The sequence below is a fragment of the Monodelphis domestica genome, chromosome 2 (genome assembly GCF_027887165.1).
Source record: "Monodelphis domestica isolate mMonDom1 chromosome 2, mMonDom1.pri, whole genome shotgun sequence".
Taxonomy (NCBI): domain Eukaryota; kingdom Metazoa; phylum Chordata; class Mammalia; order Didelphimorphia; family Didelphidae; genus Monodelphis; species Monodelphis domestica.
Window position 1 is genome coordinate 224,664,323 of NC_077228.1, and position 23,443 is coordinate 224,687,765.

Here is a 23,443-nt window from a genome sequence, read left to right on the forward strand (position 1 = left end):
GATTTAATTATTTGAGAATATGGCCTTCAACAGACATGTGCAAAAAAAGGACAGACCTCTGGGCAGTCCTAAGTCAAGCTTGAGCCACCATTGGCACATGTGAGATGCAGGAAGTGAGGTAGAGAACAGCCTCTAGAGTTCTCAGGACTTCCTGTGAGGAGGGCTAGAGTTCAGATCAATCCAGAAGCTTGAGTTTGGAGAAGCCCCTCAGACTGCTTTCCTTCAGATTGGTCACGTGAGTGATAAGGACTGACCCCTTTCCCTGCCTTGGCTCTCCAAGGCCTTAATGCCTGTGTTGGCTCAGCCTGAGCCAGAGTGGTTCTGAGTTAAACTCCTTTCCTTCTCTCCATCTTTCCTTCTCTCCCTCTTTCCTTCTCTCCCTCTCTCTCTCCCCCTCTAATATTTTCTTCCTCCTGTTGTAATTAAATCACCATAAAAATTTGGCAGCTGACTTGGGTATTTTATTATTTGGGATTTCCCTAGGACACCATTTTCAGTCTCAACTATAATTTTAACTGTTACACCTGTAGCACTACAATATATGGTGACTAAATATTCCATGAAGTAATATTTTTTATTGCTTTTTGGTATATGATATGCCTACATTTAATAGAAAAAATTCATGGAAACAGCCTAATTCTTAGGGGTAAGCAGTATTCCATTTTGAAGTATAGGTTAGAAAGAAAACCTTCAAGACAAAAAAAGCTAGTTCACCTGTAAAATTGGGTGGATAGTAAGTAATGAGTGAAATCTCCTTAACAGTCAGAAACTCAAAAAATTGTCCTTGTGTTCAAGATATTACCTTTGTGGGAACATGTAAGTGGCTTAGTGGATAGAGAGCCAGGCCTGGACACAAGAGGTCTTGGGTTCAAATTTGGACCCAGACACTTCCTAGCTGTGTGACACTGGGCCTAGCCCTTACCTCTCTTCACCTTGGAACTAGTACATAGTATTGATTCTAAGATGGAAGGTGAGGGTTGAAAAAACACCTGTACCCTATAGCAATGCTGGGAATTCATAGACTGTTGTTCCCTGTTAGGGCCTGCCTTGCTTGCATCCTTCCCTTTTGCTCCAGGGCCTCTCTCCAGCCATCTAAAGCTTCAGGGCACTTGTCTCTCCTCTGAGCACCATAACACCATGGCCAACCTTTCCAAGCTTTATAGCCACACACAGCTGCAGCATATACTGAGACAACTCCTGGGAACAAATCTCTATAGACAATGATAACTTGCCCAAATTCATTCCCCAATGATTAACTTGCTTCTTCCCATTATACCCGCCTCATTCTACCGATTCTGAACTGTGGTTGCCATTGTTCACTTTTACTTTAGTTAATTTTTAAAATTATCTTAATTTCTTTTAAAAATGTGTTTTAATTTAATGATCACCATCCCTCCACCCCTCTGAAAAGGATTCTTTCCTTGTACAAATTAAAGCCAGAAAAAGAGGATTATATGTGAAACCAAAAATATCAATTATGGACAGCTTACTTTAAAAAAATATATTTTACAAATCCAACAATTTACTTTCTTTTAAACCCTTACCTTCTGTCCTACAATCAGTACTGTGTATTGGTTCAAGGCAAAAGAGTAGTACTTTATATTACTCCACCCTACTTAGACATACTTTAGGGGAAGATAAAGTTGTAATCTACTAATTGAACAATGAAGGTACTTAGTTCTCACCTTATAGTGAACTAGAAGCTAGAACTTTAAGCTGTCTATTTTTAGACCTTAATACAAAAAGGTGTTAAGTAACTATAAAGGTTAAATTAATCACAAAAAGGTCAAGTAACTAACAAAAGGTGAACTTAACAAAGAAGTGTGAAGTAGCTCAAAAGATATAAACTAATCAAAGAAGGTGAGAACTAAAAGTATGGGCAGTCCTGGAGAAAGCCTTTGACGTGATTGGTAGAAGTGAAAATTTAGAGGTGGAGACACAAGGGTGAAAGGTCTATATATTTGGGATTTTTTCGTCTCTCAAAAACTCTTTCCCCAGAAAGTTGGATCTGGCTGATCACTTTCTGTGAGCAGCCTGAGCACCAGTTCGATCCTGGAACTCAGCCTGGAGGAGCTCACTCAGACAGCTTCCTTGAGACGGTCTCATGGTGAGTGAGAAGACTGACTTCCTTTTCCCTTGGGCTCAGGAAGGCCCCTTTGGCCAAGGCCTTTAACTCCTGCCTGCCTCAGCCTGCGCCAGAGCAGTTTAAATTAACTCTTTTTCCTCTCTCTCTCTTCTCCTTAAATTCCTTCCCTCTATATTAATTAAATTGCCATAAATTTCCAGACTGACTTGGGAATTTTATTTGGTGACCATTTAAATCTAGATTTAAAGTCACAACTCTAAATTCATCTTTACAGCCCTTAGACACTAGTATGAATTAGGATAACTTCAGGCCCAGCACCTGTGATCAGAAAGAAGGTTATTGATGTCCAGTCCCCCTGGAGGGTCATCATTCTGTGACTGGAACAGGCTTCAAATGTCCTTGGAGCAATACTGTGGCATGCTGGTAGAATCCTGTAGGATTTCTTAGCATCCCTTTTCCCTGTGGCTTCAGGTTACCTTTTTTTTTTTTTAATGCAGTCTTCAGCTGGATTCTATTATTCTATTTTCTCTTTGTATTTCTAGTCCTTTCTTTAGATCCTTGTTGGAGTATGTCTTTGAGAGATGGATTCCTCTGTAATTATTCTTGCAGTCATTTCTACTAAAAGCTCATGAGCAACAAATGACAATGATTTAATCCTTCCTCAATAGGCTATATACCTAAATTGCTGCCCCCTATTGGGAATATTATGGATTTGGAGTTTTAATTAAGAGACTGGTGACTGATGACAGAAGGAGAAATGCTGCCAGACCACTGTCTGAGGCCCAGCTTAGAACTGTGAGCAAAGGTTCCTGCTGGAATTCTGAGGTATTGAAAAGGGTTGAATTTGCCAACTGTCACAGTCTCTGGGTCCTGGAGGCTGATTTTTTCCTGGATCTTCTTATGTTTCCTGTGAAAACTTGGGAATACCGGATTGGCAGTTGGGAAAGTGAGAATATGACAGTTTGGTAGTGGCTGGAGTGAGGAGACAGAAAGAAGAAAGAAGACCTTTTTCTCTGATCCTTGTAGGATAGCAGAGGGAAGACAGGTTCTGGGCCTGTCTAGGCCAGGAAGCCATCCCTGCCTAAACTAGTCTCAGCCTTGACTAGGCTGACAGTGCAGTAGTGACTGGACGAACATTTGGAGACAATATTATTAAGAATTATATATTTTTGGTCACCGAGAGACTATATTTTTATAAGGATATTAAAAATAGGTTTATACAGATAGAAATTGGGTTTAGTTAGAGATAAGAAGACAAGGAATCTGGAATTCCCAGACAGAAGTGGCTCTTGTGAGAGGCCTTGAGTTGGGTGTGGTTTGAGTTAGTACCCCTTTTTAGAAATAGGGACCCCTATCCTTGATTCCTGTTACAACTATCCTTATATTCCTTCAAACCTTTAAGATATTAAATAGAGGTTTACTTTGTATATCTGTCTCCTAGACTTTTACTGCCTGACAATTTTTCTAGACCCAAAACCTATCAACTGCTCACCTCACCCAGCTGGCCCTTTCCTTATCAACAACAACTTACAGAGATCTGTAATAATAAAAATATCTATTTAAGATTGTTTCAAATTGTTCTCAACAATCTGTGTTACAAAATATCCGTAACACCCTCCCCCCCCCCAAAGTGAGTCTGTGGAGTCTGTTTATTACACAACTGGCATTTATTTACTATTTTCCTCCTATGTGCTAGGCACTGTATCTAAATACTAGGAATACAAAGAAAGTCAAATAGCCCTTGTTCTCAGGGAGCTCAGTCTCATGGGGGACACTTCGTGCAAACAACTATGTTCAGATAAGATAAAGACAAGATAAACTGGGAGTAATCTCAGAGGAAACTTTAAGGAAGCCTATGAAAGGCTTCTTGCAGAAGACTCGATTTCTGAGGTTTGAGGGAAATCAGAGAAGTTGGGAGGTGGGATGAGGAGATGAGGAGGGAGAGAATTTCAGACATGGGAACAGCTGGTGAATACAGTTGGGAGATGGAGTACCAGATGTGAGGAAAAGCAAGGAGGCCAATGTCACCAGACAGTAGAGTACATGAAAGGGGTAAGAAGAATGAAAAGGGAGGAAGGGGACAATTTATGAAAGGCTTTGAATACCAAACAGGATTTTATATTGGATACTGAAGATAAAAGGAAGCCCACAGAGTTGATTAAATAGGAAGATGATATGGTCAGATCTATATTTTAGGAAAATCAATTAGACAGCTAAGTGGAGATGGATTGGAGTAGGGAGAGACTTGAGGAGGCCAATGATTAGGCTATTGCCATAGTCCAGGCATAAGATGATGAAAGCGTCTTCCTGTCCCCCTATCCTCAAAGTACATGGGGGAAAAAATAAGATATAAAAATTAGTTTCTAAGTGAAATAAGATCTTTGGAAGTAAGAAATGGAAGGAGAATAAATAGTTAAGAACAGAAAGAGGTAAACTTTACTCAAGTAACAGATTACTTAAAACTTAGAATGGGCCAAAACAAATCAATAACTGTGAAACATTAAGAAATATTGAAATAAACTTAAAATGTTGAAAAAATAGAAAGAAGCAAAGTATTTATTGTCAAAAATAATTTACTTGGAAAACTGATCAAGAAGAAATTATTTAAGGGCTGGATATCATATATTAATAAATATTTATAAATCACTAAAAACTCCACATCTACTGGTGTCAGAGGGCAAGAATGAAAATAGAAAGAATATATTAATTATATTTGAAAAAATAATAAAATAGATCAGTAGTTGGTCTGATTTTCAAAAAAGACAATCTTCTGAGGGGTAACTGGTTGACTCAGTGGATTGAGAGCCTAGAGACATTTCAAATCCAGCCTGTGACTCTTCTTAGCTGTGGGACTCTTGTTTGAGATTAGGCCCTTCCACTATAATAAAAATTATAATATTCCCTAAATTAATTCACTAAAACAGTGCCACATCAACCAAAATACCAAAGGATTGCTTTATAGAGCATTGATACAAATAATGAAATTCATTTGTAAAAACAAAAAAATCAAGAATATAAAGGGAAAGAATTTTTTTAAAAAGAGGGAAAGGGGTTTAGCAATTTGCAAACTATACTACAAAGTAGTAATCATCAAAACTATTAAATACTGGTTAAAAATATAAAAGTTGATTAGTAGAACAGATTAGGTACACAAGATACAAAAACAAAAGAATACAATGCCAAAATGTTCAATCAACACAAAAACTGGGGTAACATCTTGCTATTAACAACAAACAAAGCAACAAACCAGCTAGTAGAAATCAGATTTAGACAAACAACTCACATCATGTATCATAAAAAGTTCCAAATGGTTCATGACCCATTTATAAAAGGTCATATTAAAAAATTGGAGGCACGAGGAAGGAGTTACCTTTTCCTTATAAGTATAAAGGAAGCATTCTTGACCAAACAAGGGAGGAAAAGGATCACAGATGACAAATTGACGATTTTGATTTAGATAAAAAGTTGAAAAGCTTCTGCAAAAATAAAATTGATTGAGTTAATAGAAAAGAAACAAGGAGGAAAAAAATCTTTACAGCAAGTTAAAAAAAAAGTTCTAATATCCAAGATCTATATGATATATTAAATCAAGAACCATTCTCCAATATTCTCTTGACTTTCTCACCATTTCTTTCTTTTTTTTTTAACTTTTACCTTCTGTCTTACTAAATATTGTTTCCAAGGCAGAAGAGAGTTAAGGGCTAGGCATTTGGGGTCACACAGTTAGGAAGTATCTGAGACCACACTTGACCCCAGCTCTCTATCCATTGAACCACCCTGCTGCTCCTTTTGTCACCATTTCTCATACTCACTCTGCTCAATGATCCCCTTTTCCCACTGTGGAGTTCTTCCAGAAAGCTCAGTTTTAGGAAGGGTCCCAGGCCAGCCATTCCTCCTTCTTCAGACTTGGCTACCTTTCCCTGACATGAGTAGTACCTTTCTTTTTAACTGCCCTTTTATGTGTTGTCTTTTCCCACTAGAATGTAAGATCCTTGAGGGCAAGGACTGCTTGTATTTTTATACTCAGCTTTTAGCACTGTGCCTGGCACATAGAGAGTGCTGGATAAATGGTTAGTGACTAAATTCAATAGATAAATTCTAATAGATAAATAAAAAAATAAATATATCAAAGGATGTAAACAGATACTTTTAAAGGGAATAAACCTAATCTATCCATAGCCATAAGAAAATATGCTTTGGGGGCAGCAAGGTGGCTCAGTGGATTGAGAGCCAGGCAGACGGAGGTCCTGGGTTCAAATCTGACCTCAGAAACTTCCTAGCTGTATGATCCTGGACAAGTCACTTAACCCCCAATTGCCTAGCCTTACTGTTCTTCTACCTTGGAACCAATACACAGTTTTGATTCTAAGACAGAAGGTAAGGGTTTAAGAAGATATATGCTTCAAATCGCTAATAATAAGAGAAATGTAAATTAATGAATCCTTGAGCTTCTACCTCACATTCACCTGACTGGCAAGGACCTGAAAAAGCAAAGGATAGTTGTTGGAAGAGCTGATGGAAAACAGGTATCTAAAGAGTGATTGATAGAGTTGCAAATTGGTCCAATGATTCTGGAAAACATTTTGCAGTCATACCTCAAATTTCTCTTTTGACCCAGGAATAGCACTTTCAGGTCTTTATGTGAAAAAGATAAAAGAAATAGGGGAAAGATCCATAAGGTATAAAAAATACCCTTAGCAGTTCTTTTTCTTATAGCTAAAAAGTGGAAACTAAGGAAAGGTCTATAAATTAGAGAATGGTTGGACAAATTATGACTAATAATTATAATCATAATAAACATTTATATAGTACTAACTATGTGTCAGGTGCTGTATAAAGTGCTTTATAATTACTATCTCTTTTGATTTTATAATTAATATCTCATTTACTTCTCAGAACTCTGGGAAATTGTTGTTTAGTCATTTTCGGTTATATCCAATACTTCTTGAGCCCTTTTGGGGGTTTTCTTAGCAAAGATACTGAAGTGATTTATTGTTTCTTTCTACAGTTCATTTGACAGATGAATAAACTGAGGCAAACAGGGTTAAGTGTCCTGCTTAGGATCACATAGTAGAAAGTGTCTTATGCCATATTTGAATTCAGGTCTTTCTATATGTATCATGGCACTATATACACTAAACCAACCGACTGCTATTATTATTCTCATTTTACAAATGAGAAAACTAAGGCAAACAGTAGTTGTTACTTACCAAGGCAGAATTCAGACTTGGTTCTTCCTGCTTCAAGACCCAGTACTTTAGCCACTGTGGCACTTAGCTACCAAGTGCAATATTATTGCACTCATTATTACATCTGAGACAGAAAAGGGTACAGTGGATGGAGTGATGGACCTGGAGTCAGGAAGAACTGAGTTAAAATCCCACACCAGACTCTGGGCAAGTCAACCTCTCTCAGCATCTTCTCATTTGTAAAAAAGGAATAATAATAGCACTTACCCTCCAGGGTTGTGATGAGGATAAAATGAGATAATATTTGCAAACCTTGTAAATCTCAAAGTATTATATAAATGCTAGAGTTGAAAAGTACATTATATATATATACGTATATATATATATATATATATATATATGATAAAAGGGATGGATTTAGAGAAATGAGGGAAAACCTTTGAAATGATGCAGAATGAAGTGAATAGAACCAGGAGAACAATTGATGCAGTGAGTACAACTGTAAAAAACAACAATCAAAAAAACCCCAAACTCTATCAATTAAGAATTCTAATCAATGCAATGATCAATTGTGAACAATCATGAAGCATGCTACTCACCTCTGACAGAGAGGGGTTTGATAAGTGCCTAAAATGACACATTTTCAGACATAGCCAACATGTGAATTTATTTTTTTAATGCTTATTTCCTACAAGAAAGATTTTAATTTTTAAATTGATAAGCCATATTTTGGGGAAAACTTGTAACAGTGACCCCCAAAAAGAAGAAAAGAAGATAATTTAAACATTTTTAAATTGTATAAAAGAGAACAGAAGGAAGCTCACAAGTAAACACAAAGTAACATGCTTTTTTTAAAAGCAAGCTATATATAATGGAGATTTGCAGTTTCAAACTTCTTTTTCTGTTCTTTTTTATGAAAATTGTTTATGTTTGTTGGTGTTTGCCATGTTAAGAATAACAAAAATAAAATTATTATTTTTTTTTACAAATGGCACAAAATGTCCACTTAAAACTAACCCATAAATTATTTATTCATTCTCCTTTTCCTTTCTATATACTCCTTCCAGGCTACCCTTATTTAACTTTTTTCCCCCCATCCAGGCTACCTTCATATTAATTTGAACTGGATTTTGACTATATCAAAATATTTGTGGGGGAAAGGAGAAACTAGAAAGGCATATAGTATGACATTAAACTCCTAGATATGGTCATAAAGTCACACACGTCCATTTTCATAGGGACCTGTATTTAACAAAAGATTTTTTCCTATTATTCAAAAAACTTGTTATAATCATTGAAGAAAGATTTGTGAAACCTTTTAATGTATACAATTATATGTATATGTGTGTGCATATTTAATTATACCTACAGAAAAAAGTCATAGGAAGGAGGAAAAGAGAAATATATATCAATATGCTGCTTTAAAAAAAAGCATTTTGGAGTTTAGAAAGAATACATAATATTTATCTTAAAATTATCATCAGGTACATAAACACCATTACTTTTATCATTGGATATTTTTCTAAAATTTGATAAAGTTTGAAGATGTTTGTCCTATCCTAAGGTCTAAAAATATTCACAGCATATTTATACAGTTGAGAAAGACTCCCCAAAAATGTGACACTGATTATATCTTTAGACAAAGCTTATCCCCCAAAAAACCATACAGAATTCCTTTGAGTAAAGATCTCTCATTGTTATATTCATTTTATAGGAGACATCTCTGATCTTATTTCCTCCTTTTTAAGTATTTTCAGGAGGTCCCTTGTTGGAAACAGAGATTTTATGCATGTTATATATAATGTATGTAATTCTATATTATAATCATCATAGATTACATATATATAATTATATATATATATGAATATTGGCAGTGTAGTATATTGGAAAGACTGTTAGATCGGAATCAGAGGATCTAAGTTCAAATCCCAGAGGTGTCACTTATGACTGAAAGTCAATTTATCTCTCTTGGCCTCAGTTTTCTCACCTATAAAACAAAGGAGTTGGAATAGTTGGATTTCTTCACTTTTTTATCGAGACTTCATTGTCTATTTGGACACTGCACTAAATATCGTGACAATAGCAGATATTTTTGACAAGCCCATGTCCCCGTATCATGACTCATTTGTTATTAATAGTCAGAGAAGATCCAGAAAAGCATTTGTAGAGTTTTCCCCAGAATAAACTCTAGGTGGAGACAAAATATGGGAAAGAGCAGTGAGTTTTTGGATAAATCCCCAAGATCTCAAATTGCCTAAATTCAGAAATTGAGGATCTCTGGCCACAGGTTACATCACAACTGAGAACTAGTTTTTTTCAGGCTTACTATAATTTTCTCAACATTACTAGCTGTACAGTGGTAGACAAGTGGCTTAACCTATCCATCTCATATCTCTGTGTTTTTATGGGGACTCTCTCCTAATATTTGGGGGGATTGAAATTTACATTTACAATTACATAGGCAGTTATTTATACTAATTAAATAATGAACCACCTGAAATAAATAATGTCATGAACATGTACTCATTTATTAAATTTAATTCAAGAATAAATAATAAAAGTATATGTACAAGAAAGCAAAATAAAATTTTCATAATTTAAGGTAATATATGAAGTCAAATAAAAATATTTGATCATATTATATTTAGCATAAATACTACTGGATTGAATATTTTCCTGAATGTACTATACTTAATTTAAATACAGTTGTGATAATATCTAGTACCATCTTGAAATTTTCCATAAAATTAAAATCACAAATTTAAACATTTTCAAATGCCTATCAACTTGAAAAGTAAAATACATTTCATTTCCTCCACTTTACATTCTGTGTCTCACAAAACAGCAAAGTAATAACAAGGCAGTCCTCAAAGGCTTTTATTCAGTATCTGTAAAAATTTTGTTGTAGATTGTTCATTGATTTGAATGAAAATCCAGTTACAGCAACAGGAATAGTCCATAGGATATTTACTTTTAGATAATAATAAAATGTCTCATTGTAGTCTTTTAGCCATTTAGTAATTTTCAGTGCTAACTTTAGAATCATCCAAAAACCTAAGTATTAGGGGAAAAAATTTGGTAGACTTAAACATTGTTAAAATAAAAAACATTTCACCATGCTCTATGAAATACTACTACTAAAATTAAAAACAATGCTAATTTTGAACTTTCAGAGTACTCTAATCTAATGTATATTCCTTAGGAAATGCAAGCTTATGAATTTCTAATGTTCATTATTAAAAATTAATATTAAAAGCACCATCATTACAAAGAATGTCCATTTGATAATTATATAAGTATAACTATATAAACATTATTTCAATCACATAGTGAGAGTCATAACCAAGAAACATTAAAATGCTTAAAAGAAGGACCCTTGCCCAAACTCCATTCCCTGGGGTGGAGGTTCTCCTAGTGCTTTGTAAGCTTTGGTGTCTTTGAGGAGGTTGCCTTTGGAAGGGATTTATGATAGGATTGACAGAAGAGTTGCAAAGACTGGATATGCAATATTTATATCATTGGAAGGAATATTCACATAATGAAATAATAGGTACATAAAATATCAAGTACTTATTACATGAGAACAAAAGACATGTTATGCTGAACTAAACCAAGTTCTATGTCCAAGCTGTGGTTCCAAAGGTCATTTCATGGGAAGATAAATTAGCTGCCATTCATGAAACTGTTTCTAGGTGGCCATGGCTTCCCTCCTGCTTTCCATCTCCCTTGGATCAGTTCTGCTCCAACAGAATTAATTTCTTTCCTACTCTCCCTCTACTCCCTGCCCTCAGATTGTTTTTGTCATTTTATGGAACAAATTAACAATATTAAACAAAATATGCTTATATATGAATAGTACTGAACTATTTCCCCTAATTGTTCTCTCAGTGAGCAGTAAGTTCATCCTTATCAAATAATGTCTTTTCCTCAGTCCCCTAACCCCAATGTACATGGGCTCTGTCTGTTCAGCAGTGTTCAGTTAGATGTGAGTGACTACAAAAACTTAGATGCTGGTCTCTAGATTTGTCACAGAGAGATGTCTGAATTCAATAAGGGAGGTAAAATGTGCAAAATACAATGCACTAAAAAAAGGACCAATAAATTAAAATTACTTGGGAGCAAAAAGCATTTCTAATGGTCTATATGTATATAACTATCACAACTTTGTGGAGTAGGACTCTTTCTATGAAGATCATAATAAAACTGCTCTAAAGTCTTGAAAAGATTTTGGAAGTCAGGAGTGTCAAGATGAATCTGATTACAAAGTAATCTAAAGAGAATCCTGACTGGCTAGATAGGCTTCATACATCAAACTCCATTCCCTGGGGTGGAGGTTCTCCTAGTGCTTTGTAAGCTTTGACATCTTTGAGATGAGAGTTGTCTCTAGGCCTTAGTCAGTGTGCTGTATTGTTTTCATCTGCCAGAAAATGCACGTGGAAAACATACACAAAAGAGAGATTTTAATCTTCCATCCCATTCATATTTAATTTCTTCCTCACTCAGATGGAAGGCAGAAAATCATTTCCAAATGTACTAGATGGTTAGACCAAATGGCTATTTGGTTCTCTCACTTGCAATTAATTTCCATATCAATCCAAAGGTTTATAGATTGAAACTTTAGACAGACAGCATTAAAAATGGAGCTTTAGGGGGCAGCTGGGTAGCTCAGTGGATTGAGAACCAGGCCTAGAGAAGGGAGGTCCTAGGTTCAAATCTGGCCTCAACCACTTCCTAGCTGTGTGACCTTGGGCAAGTCACTTAACCCCCAATGCCTAGCCCTTACCACTCTTCTGCCTAAGATGGAAGGTAAGGGTTTTATAAAATGGAGCTTTATTCCTTGGCTTAATAATACTGTGCAATATTCTTCAATAGTATTATTTCCTAGAAAAAAATTCCAATTTTAAAATCCACCTTGTCCTAGCAAAATATGACATTTAATTTTTTTATATCTTAGGTGATGTTAAGGATAAAAAGAAGTTTTCAATTGATACCACAAGAAAAATAATTTTTCAAATTGACTCCATAGTGATCAATAACAAATTTAGTTGTTATTGTCAATTGGGGCAAACTGGATAAACTGTAAATCCTTGGGCAATTTTGGAAGATATATTAGAAAGAGGAGATTATCATGTAAAGAACCAGCAAAAATTCAAATAGAAAAGCCACATGGAACTCTTGGTACTGTACCATCCCCTTTATTAAGACCCAGCTCAAATCTGCCCCCCAGAGCCTTATTTTCAATAGTCTAGTGGCTTCTGATTTATTCTAGGTCATTACTCTTTCTGTTTATAATCTCCTGAAGCCAAGAATATAATCTCGATTATGTTGTGATCTGGATCTGTGTGTCACCCTCGCCTCCTGCTTCTCTCTCATTACCCATATACAATCTTGTTGCCAAGTTCTCTCAATTCCACCTTCATAAAGTCTCTGCTACATACCCCCCAGATACTGCCACCTCTCTGACACAAGCATTGCAATAGCCTACTGGCTGGTCTCCCTACCTCAAATCTCTTCCCACTCTAGTCTATGCTAGAACCAGCTGTTTTGTATACATATATACTTAAACCCTTACCTTCTGTCCTAGAATCAAAACCATGTATTAGTTCCAAGGCAGAAGAGCTATAAGAGCTAAGAAATGGGTGTTAAGTGACTTGCCCAGGGTCACACAGCTAGGAAGTGTCTTGAGATCATATTTGAACTCAGGACCTCCCATCTCTAGATCTGGCTCTCAATCCACTGAGCTCCCCAAATCAGTTCTTATATTAATCCTTCTAAAATGCAATTTTGATCATGTCACACACACTCTCAGTAAAATCCAGTGGCTCTCTATAACCTCCAGGATCAAATATAAAATGCCAGTTTACCATTCAAAGCCCTTAACAATCTGACCCCTTCTAGCTTTTCAGTGTTCTTATACCTTATTCCCTCCAATTCCCCAACCCCTGAGAAGTGACACAACCTTCTAGCTATTTTTCACATAAGACACACCATCTCCAGGGTGACTGGGCATTTTCACTCACTGTCTCCCTTGACTGGAATTCTCTCCTTCCTATTTTCAGTTCTTGGATTATCTGGCTCCTTTAAGAGCCATCTAAAATCCCAATTTTTCTTAGGAGCTTTTTCTGAATCCCCTTAAGGTTAGTGCTTTCCCTAAGCTGATTATCTCCAATTTATCCTTTCAATATCTTGTTGGGCATAATTATTTGCAATATTTTCTGTATATGAGCTCCTAGAAAGCAGGAACTGTGCTTTTTAGCTTTATTTCTATCCCTAGTGCCTAGCACAACTGGCAATTAATAAGTACTTGTTTGTGGACTGATAGTTGACTATCATGACCTCTGCCACCTGGAAGGGCATCTTGTGAAATCAAGATGTACTTCTGCCTTTTTACCCAGAAATTTCCCCAAACTTCCACCCTTAATTCACCATGCAATAAGGATTAGCACCACTAGCTTTCTTTATGAAAAAGGAGACACACAGACAGGCAGAGCCAGAGAGAGAGACAGAGTTAGAGAGAGACAGACACAGAGAGAAGGAAAGGGAGAGAGGGAAGGAAGGAGATGGGGAAAGAGAGAGGGGAAAGGAAGAAATAAAATAAAATTAATAATAATAATGAGCATTTATATAGCACCTACTATATGCCAAGGACAGGGCTAAGCACTTTAGAAATATCTCATTTGATCCTTACAACACCCTAGTAAGGTAACTGCTATTATTATCCCTATTTTAACAGTTCAAGAAACTGAGGCAAACAGAGAATAAGTGATTTGCCTTAAATCACATAGCTAATTAATTGAAGTGGAAAGTGAACTCAGGCCTTATTGACTCCAGGCCCAGTGCTCTAGCCATTAGAACACCTGGCTGCCAAATAAATGATAGCAGTGGAATAACATAACAAAAATGGGGGAGTAAAGATCATTGGCTCTAACAATAGCCAGTGCCAGTCTATTATGGTAGCTGCAGCACGAGTTGGTTTATCTTTTTTAACCCCTTTTTCCTTAGGAGGAGAATGAGCCATAAAGTCTAAGAATTGGCTCAGTCAGGCTTCCTTCCCTGACTAGGAGTCATGGGTGAAGGAAATTGCCTATGAGAGGGCACTTGATTAGTTCATGTACCAGCACAGAAACATATTAAAGGGCTGTCACAGCAGAAGTAATACCAGTCCCTGTTCTCTCTTCTCTAGAGAAGAAAGCTGGGGAGCACAATGTCAGGACATTCCATTGTCTGTCCACTTGGTCTCAAGAAGGAAGATGGCTTTCCTATACCTAGTGACAAGCACTCTTTATTCCTCTACCCCTGCATCTTTCTACAAAAAAATGTTCACAAAGTGATCTCAGACATCACTAGCTGGTGTGCTCTGGGATTACATCTCTCATCTCCATGGCAACACAGGCCATACAGGCAAAACTGAAATGATGTTACTTGGGGCTATTTATATTATCCTACTAGGGAACACGCTGTGTCTGAGCTATCAAAATCCTATCTTCTCCCCAAATCTTGTAATAAGGAGAACAATAAATCACTGGAGATGACTAATCAAAAACTAGATTCATTCTGAAAGAACTTTTCCAATTTCTTATTATGGGATTTTGCTCAGGTACAGGCCAAAAGGAGATCAAATTGAACATATCCACAATAGCTAGTTCCTTTGGCATAACTACATTTTATAATGACCTGAATTTGTCGTTTTTTTATATGTATAATGCAGAGAAACTTGACAATTATTATTCCAACCAGACCTTAAGTATTTAGTACAGTGCCCCACACATAGGCACTTCTTGACTGACCACAGGAAGCAGCAGTTGCAAAAATTTTAAGGTTTATTAGCAATGAATTACTAAGTTAATATAGAACCTTTTGCAAATAACCCAAATTTCTACATTACCAGGCATAAATACAAGAGGATAAAAAGATGGGTAAACTGTGAGACGGTCTGCCTATCTCGAGAGAAGAATGATCTTGCTGAGGTTTTTATTTTATAAGAAGTTTGGCTCTGCAGGTAGACGCCAGCAATGGTAGAACCTTCCGTGTAATAATACACCAGGGGAGTGGGGTGATCTGGCCGTTTCGTTCAATCCTCAAGGCTTGATCTAGGTCAAAAACTGGGAGAAACCAGTTTAGGAAACTCAAGAAGACCCAGAAAACAGGCCGGATGCTCTCTCCCAAAAGGGCACCACCTCCGCCTGGCGAGTGAAGCATGCTGCACCTTTTGCACTTTTCTAATCCTGAGGAAGGTCCTGCTTATCGCTCCAGTGCCTTCGAGACTTTACTAGATCTGTAAGGCGAACTCTTTTGAGGAGTCTCTTTATATTTTTATTGGTTTGGAGGGGAGAAGGAATGTTCCCAGAAAAGGGAGACAAGGTTCAGGTTTTATGGGGAGGGGGTGTCTAGTGTGCTGAGAACAACAGCATGCCATTAGGTTTGGGGTTTATATGGACGGGTGTGCTGGGAGAACAGTTATCACACTTTGGGTTTACTTGGGGTGGGCTGTAGTGAGACAACAGCAATAAGAGCCAGTTTGTTGGGAGAGGGCACAGAATGGGCCTTCGCTGCGCTTCTCAGCAAGAATGTAGTGGAGTTTCTTATGAGGCCTGATCTCGACCCGAACTCCATGCCACCCCATCGATCATCTCACCCCAAACTTCCCCTAGCTTCCTGCTTCACTCTGCCGCCCCTTCCTCCCAACCAAAGTCGAGTCCATAAAATGCTCCCTTATCCTTACTCTCAGCCTCTTCCGAAATCTTGCCTTCCATCCGACTCGGCCTTCACCAAAAGTTCTCGGCTAGGTGACCGTCTCCCCTTACTCTGTCCCTTCTTCCCTTCTCAGGCCAAGCCCTTCCCGCCTACTTTGGCAGGGCTGTACCTCCTCCAAACCCACGACGGGCGCCGCCTTAGACACGAGGCACCCGCGAGTCATGGACGAAGCTAGAGACCGTCAGCAAATAACCCGGCTCCTTCCGACACTGACTTCCTAATCCCGGACCCAGAAACTGTCAACAGCCTTCCTTTTCTCTCCTCACTTTATCAGCTGTATGGGGCGAGGAAAAACCGAAAGCACCGAAGAGGAAACCCACAGCCAGCGCCCGAGCTGGTCCCCTGCCCACATTTTTTTTTTTGGTGGTGTAAGGGGAGGAGTTTCCAATGAAAGCTGTTCCTCTTCGTGGCTTTGTTTCGAATTCAAATCCTCACGCAGACAGTGCTTTTTTTAGGGTCACTTGGGCAGCATTTTTGACACCTCATTTGCAAAGTAAAGTAGGCATTCCCAAGCAGCCGACTGTATTGAATGGTAGATGAGCTCTGCATAATAAGTAAGATGTGAATGCTTCTCTTCGCCTACATCTACTGTCCCTTCCCCCCACCTCATCTCAATTTGCATCTTTGCTAGGTTAGATTTTTAGCTACAGCGCGGAGCGTGACCGATCTGATCTATTAACCAGCAATTTAAAAAAAAAATCTTAGTTTCACCTAATACCTTTTTTTTATTTCAATGGGGAACGATGAGCATACTTTGTTGTACTTTCCATTCTTTATTTGGTTAAAACAGACTGGGGTAGTGGTGTTGTGGAGGGCGGGGAGAATGCGCAAGCTCAATTAAGAATGCATAAGATGGAGAATTAAGGCCACAAAATCGGGGCACCAACGGAAATCAAAAAAAGAAATTGATTCAATTTTTTAGCTCAGTCTTTTTTAAAATTTAATTTTGATTTATTTAATTTTTCCCCATATTGTTCATTTTTGTGAATAATCTTATAAATCCAAAATAAACAATTGAAAAATCGTATGCTTCCATCCACATTTGACTCCAACAGTTCTTTCTCTGGAGGAGGGTACCATTCTTTGTCCTAAATCCATCAGAATTGTCCTGGATCATTATATTGCTAAGAGTAGCAATGTGTATCACAGTATCCTTAATATTGGTGTTACTGTGTACAATGTTTTCCTGGTTCTTTTTGCTCACATCCTTTTTTTTTTTTAACCCTTACACCTTCTGTCTTAGAATCAATACCTTGATTTGGTTCCAAGGCAGAAGAGTGGTAAGCAGGCAATGAGAGTTAAGTGACTTGCCCAGGGTCACACAACTAGGAAGTGTCAGAGTTCAGATATGAACCTAGGACCTCCTGTTTCTAGGCCTGACTCTCTCTCTATCCACTGAGCCACCCAAAAAAAAAGCTGCCCCATTGCTCACATTCTTAAAGAAGTCTTTCCCTTCCTGTTATTGCTAGTACCTTTCTTCCATTGATTAGCTCCAATTTATAATATATGTATGTGTATATGTTTATATATTTATGTATCTATCCTATTTGTACATAGCTGTTTGCATGCCGTTTCCCTCCATTAAACTGGGAACTTCTTGAGAGCAGGAACTATTTTTTGCCTTTCTTCCTATCCCCAGCACTTGGCTCAGTGATAAATGTTTGTTAGATTGACACAAATGATGCTTTTTGATTTTTCAATTTTGAACAGGAATGCTTCCTTCAGTTTCTCTTCAATGTTATAGTAAAAAAAAAAACAACTTAAATTGGGAAATAAAGCCAACATAAGGAGGTTAATGGAAAATACATTACCAGGAAGTCTATTATTTGGCATAGTTTTTATTTCCAATCCTGTAGGTTTTGTGTTTAAAACATCTCTCATATATTCTCCTTTATCTCTTTTGAAAATACCACTGTCTTGATGGAGACCCTCATCACCTCACTCTTGGACTTTTGTTGGTCTCCCTACCACAAGGCTCCCTACACTATAATCCATCCTCTACTCATTTGTTTTTAAACTTCCAAAATCCCATATCTGACCACGTTATTCCCCTACTCATTAAAATGCTAAATTACTGTTCGACAGCCTGCCCTCAATACCTACACTTACACCACAATTCTTGCTTTTGCTTATCGGACACTCAGTCTCCCAACTCCAGGCATTTTCATTGGCTGTTGCCCATGCCTGGAATACCCTCCCTCCTCACTCTGGCTTCCTTCAAGTTTCAGTTAAAATCTCATCTTCTATGAAGAACCCTTTTTGATCCTCCTTAATTCTAGTGCCTTTCCTATATTTATTTTCTCCAATGTATTTGTACTACATAGTTGTTTATCTCAGGTTTCTCAAGAATTGAGACTTTTTATTTTCTTTGTCTCTTCATCACTCAACACAATGCTTGGCATAGAGTTTGATACCTGACTTCCTAGCTGGAAAAAATAAAAGTGGCAAAGAGATGAAACTTCCTCATATTTGCAAATCCCTTACTAAGTTGATTAGAAAACTCCAGAGAATCAGCCAAAGAGCTAATTAAAATGATCAAATAGTTGAATACAAAACAAATCCACAAAAATCCTCAGTATTTCTATAAGTACTAAGAAAAGGAAATAACTAGAATAAGAGAAATCACATTTTTTAAAAACTACCCAAAAAACCTCCACAAAATATCTAGAAAATAGTGAGTCTTCCTTCAAACCATGCCCACAAAAGATAAGTGTTCCCTAAAGCTATAGTCCAGAAATGCTTTTCTTCTCTTTCTATTTTATCTTGTTGGGTAATCTCATCAGCTCTTATGATTTCAATTATAATCTCTGGGCAGATGATTCTAAAATCTACAAATCCAGCTCAAGTGTCTTTCCTGAATTCCATTTTGCCTTTGAGGCATCTCAAATTGGATGCTCCAAAAGCATCTCAAACTCAGCATGTCTAATTGTCCTCTCCTTTTCTATCAAAAAGAGAGAGAAGCAAGTTCAGAAGCAAGTAGCAGTTGTGTGGCTCAGGCCCAAGGATCAGAAAAGGGTCTCAGTTCCAACTCCTAACCTAAACTGAAGCCTTCAGATGACTAAACAAAGTTGTAATCCCAAATAGAAGCCTAAAGCTCTTTCACTTTGAACTTGTAGAACTTTGCAACTGGCTGATAGTGGTTTAATCTAGTCCATTGTTGATAATGGTATTCTGGATGCTTTCTCTGTTGCAGTTACCTTTTATTGAAATTTTTATACTTGGCTTTTCAAAACTAGGAACATAAAGTGAGTGGCTCTAGTAACAGAATTTCATTGGTCTCCATTGGTTCTGAGATGTATTCTGCACCACACAAGAATAGTGAAATGAGAATGATTTTTTCCTATCCCTAAAACCTTCCCAGGCTGGTTTAGGAAGGGGAGTCATTTCTGCCTGCTGAGTGGACTGGAATGTAAAATAAAAAGGGTTTTCAGTTTGAAAAAAAAAAACACAACAAATAGTAGCAGTAGACCCAAACCCAGGTAAGTGACTTGTGGAAACAGTGATCATAATGCCCTGGATCAAAAAACTTCATGAGCACTGAAAGATTTCAGGGCTTTGGCCTGAACTTTCCCTGAGATATTGGAAAAACACAACCACCAAGAAAGCCAGCAATGGGACCTGCTCAGACCTTCTCTTCAGACATACACAGAGCTCGAGCTAACTAATATCAACTCTAAAGCCAAGAAGAAGACTGAAAGAATGAGCAAACAAAAAAAAGGATCCTGCCATAAAAAGCTATTATGGTGACAGGGATGCTCAAGACACAACCCAGAAGAAAATGGTTCTAAATTCTCAAAGAAAAACAAATTCAGCCAGAATACCTGGAAGAGATGAAGCAAGAAGAGTTAAAAAAAAAAACACTTTAAAATGTTTTTATTTATGAAATGAAAGCACTAGAGAAAGAAATGAGAAATATGGAAAAAAGAATCAGAAAGGGAATTAATAGCTTGGCACAAAAGGTACTTCATCTAAGCAACAAACTCTGAAAATTAGAGTAGACCAAATAGAAACTAATGACTCCATGAGACAATAATAAATATTAAAACAAAGTCAAAAGACTGAATTAAAAAAAAAAGATGGCACATAGCAAAAACAATTGAACTGGAAAACAGATTGGGGGGGATTAAGAATTTCAAACTATCTGAAAATCATGACTGAAATAAAACAATCTAGACATCATATTTTGGAAAATTGTAAAAGAAAACAGTCCAGATTTCTGAGAACCAAAGACAAAATGGAAATAGAATATACTGGTCACTTTCAAAAAGAAATCCCAAAATGAAAAATCACACAAACATTATGGCTCAAATCTATAGCTTCTAGGCTAAAGAAGAAAATATTGTAAACAACCAGAAAGAAAGAATTCAAGTAATAAGGAGACACAGTCAGTATTACACATAATTTAGCAATATCTACTGTAAAGGAGAAGAGAACTTGAAATATGATATTCTAGAAGGCAAAGGTTACAAGTTTACAACCAAGAATAACTTACCCAGCATTAATAATATTAATAACAGCAACAAAAGCTAGCATTTATATAATACCTATTATGTGTCAGTTTCTGTGCTAAGTGTTTAACAAATATTATTTCATTTGATACTCAGCAAAACTGACTATAATCACCCAAATGAAAAAAAATGAAACTTCAATCACATGGAGAACTTGTAAGCATTCCTGAGGAAAATACTAGAGCTGGATAGAAACTTTGAAGTGCAGAAACAGGAGTCAAGAAAAACATATAAAGATAAACATGAATGAACAATCATAAGGGATGAAACAAGGATAAACTATTTACATTTTAATAGAAGGAAATGATTTATGTGTGCCCTCTGAACTTTCTAAAATCATCAGGGATTCTAGAGGGAGTCAAATTAGATATAGAGGGAATAACATAGCCCTTGAGAATTTTTTCATCTTACCTAACACTTTTTGTATCCAGGACAAGCAAATATAAAATACACCCTCAAATAAGTCTAGAACAGCCTCAGACTCTGCCTAGCTGTGTGACCCTGGGCAAGTCACTTCATCCTGTTTGCCTAGCCCTTGTTTTTCCATCTTAAAGTTGTTGCTAAGTCAGAAAGTGAGGATTAACATTTTTTTAATTTAAAAAAAAAGGAAAGGCTAGAACAGCTGATGCCTGGAAAGAGTTCTCCTTGGATAGTTTCCTCTTCTAACTAATTATTATTGCTACTTAGTTTCTAATTTCAATTATTTTTAAATTGTTGCTCCTCTCCTGCACCATGCTTGCACCTACTTACATAATCCAAATTCTTAGAGTCTCTTTTTCCCAGCTTCTGAGATAGCTTCTTCCTTTTATACAAAATTCCTAGAGCTGATCTTGTCTTAAACAAGACTTTGATTTACTCAAACTGGTATACAAGCCTTGTTCATATTCGATTCTGACTGTATGATTCAATAAAAAGGTATAATAACTATAGCTAACATTTATATATCATTTTAAGATTTACAAATCACTTTAATATATTCTCTTGTTTGATTCTTACAGCAATCTTAGGAGGTAGGTGCTATTTATTATTAGTTCCATTTTACAGATGAAGAAATTGAAGCAAAGAGAGAGATTTCATTTCTTGCCCAGGGTCACATAATAGTGGCTGCATCAGGATTTAAACTCTGATTTTCCTGACTCCATGTTCAATACTCTATTAATGATACTTCTAATGTGTCTTCTGGTTGGCTGATCAAAGGAAATATTTAGAGGGTGTTCCTGATCTAGGATTTGGACTCACAAAATACCCTGAATTTGGGGTAACTTTCCTGGGGACTCTAGATGATACAATACCTTTAAATCCAGCCTTAGACACTTACCAACTATGTGATTTCCGGTCAGTCACTTAACTTCTTTTGGCCATACTGCTTCATACACCTTAAAAGTTTCCTCATCTGTAAAAATGGGGATAAGAATAGAATCCACCTTACAAGGTTATTATGAGGACCAAAGGAGATAATATAAAAGTTGGCTGGCACACCATAAACCCTATATAAGTGCTAGAAATTAGTATATAAATGGTAGTACATAATATATATTTGTAAGATCAGTATGTAAAGGGTATGATGGTAAATACTACACTAGTGCTCTGATAAAAAATATATATATATATACTGTAGGCAATCCCTGGTGGGTATATATATATGTGTGTGTGTTATTATAAATATTGGTATGTATAAGAATGTGAAGATGAATGTATGGGAATATGTATGTGTATAGTATCATTCCCATCTGGCTAGGTGGCAGAGTAGAAAAGGTGCTGTGCCTGGAGTCAGGAAGACCTGAGTTAAAATCTGGCTTCAGAGACTGTGTGACCCTAAGCAAGTCACTTAACCTCTGTTTGCCTCAGTTTCTTCAGCTGTAAAATGGAGATAATAATAGCACCTATATCCCAGGCTGGTTATGGGGATCAAATGAGATGTTTGAAATGAGCTTTGCACAATGTCTGACATGTAGTAAATACTATATAAATCCATGATGGCAAACCTATGACACATGTGTCAGCACTGACACACATAGCCATTTTCAATGACATGTGGCCACATGTGGCTGCACATAGAGAAGTATGGGATCATATGCTGAGAAGGACTTTTTTTCTCTCAAAATGACACACCACCTGAGTTATGCTCTTTTTTGGGGCAAATTTTGACATACCAAGCTCAAAAGGTTGCCCATCATTGATATAAATGCTAGTTATTATTATTACATGTATATATGGAAACAAATAAATGTAAACGCCCATGACAAAATACACACATATAAAAACACATATGCACATGTGTATGTGTGTAGATGGATCAATAGATAGATAAGTAGATAGCTAGATAGGCAGCTAGGTGGCACAATGGATAAAGCACTGGTTCTAGAGTCAGAAAACCAAAATTCACATTCGATCTCAGATGTTAGCTGTTTACAAGTTACTTAATGACTGTCTGCATAAAACTTGATAAGGAAATGGCAAACCATTCCAGTATCTTTGTTGAGAAAACCCATGTAGGTGAGGTCACCTGGAACCAGGTAGGCTGCTTGTTTGACATCTACATCACCAATTATAGCCTGTATGTATTAGAGGTGGGACTTCATCTTGGATCTTTTCCCAAGGTCATCCATCATTATGCCACAACATAAGGAAATAGGCATTTCTTTGGTTCAGGGTGGGGGGGGATCAACTTCATAAAATATAGTAAAAAAAATTCAGTGATTTGCTAAAGAAAAAAATACCCTTTCAATCAATATAAAATGCATTAAATATTTAAAAAAAGAAAATCCCATGGAGAATTGGTTCACAGGGTTGCAAGGAGTTGAATAACTCTGAAAAATAACAACATATATGTGTGAATGTATGTGTATTGTTTATCTGTATATGTATAGATTAATTTGCTTCTGACCAATTGTAAGTTTAGGACC

At 36.8% G+C, this 23,443-nt stretch overlaps 1 long non-coding RNA gene across 1 annotated transcript in view; it reads right to left on the reverse strand.

Moving 5' to 3' along the window:
* LOC130457257 (uncharacterized) overlaps positions 1–22,102 on the reverse strand; it is a 32,582-nt gene extending 10,480 nt beyond the window's left edge. The window contains exon 1 of the long non-coding RNA XR_008916423.1: positions 21,856–22,102. This is a non-coding gene — a long non-coding RNA (uncharacterized LOC130457257). The remainder of the gene's footprint in view (positions 1–21,855) is intronic.
* Between the last annotated feature and the right edge of the window lie 1,341 nt (positions 22,103–23,443).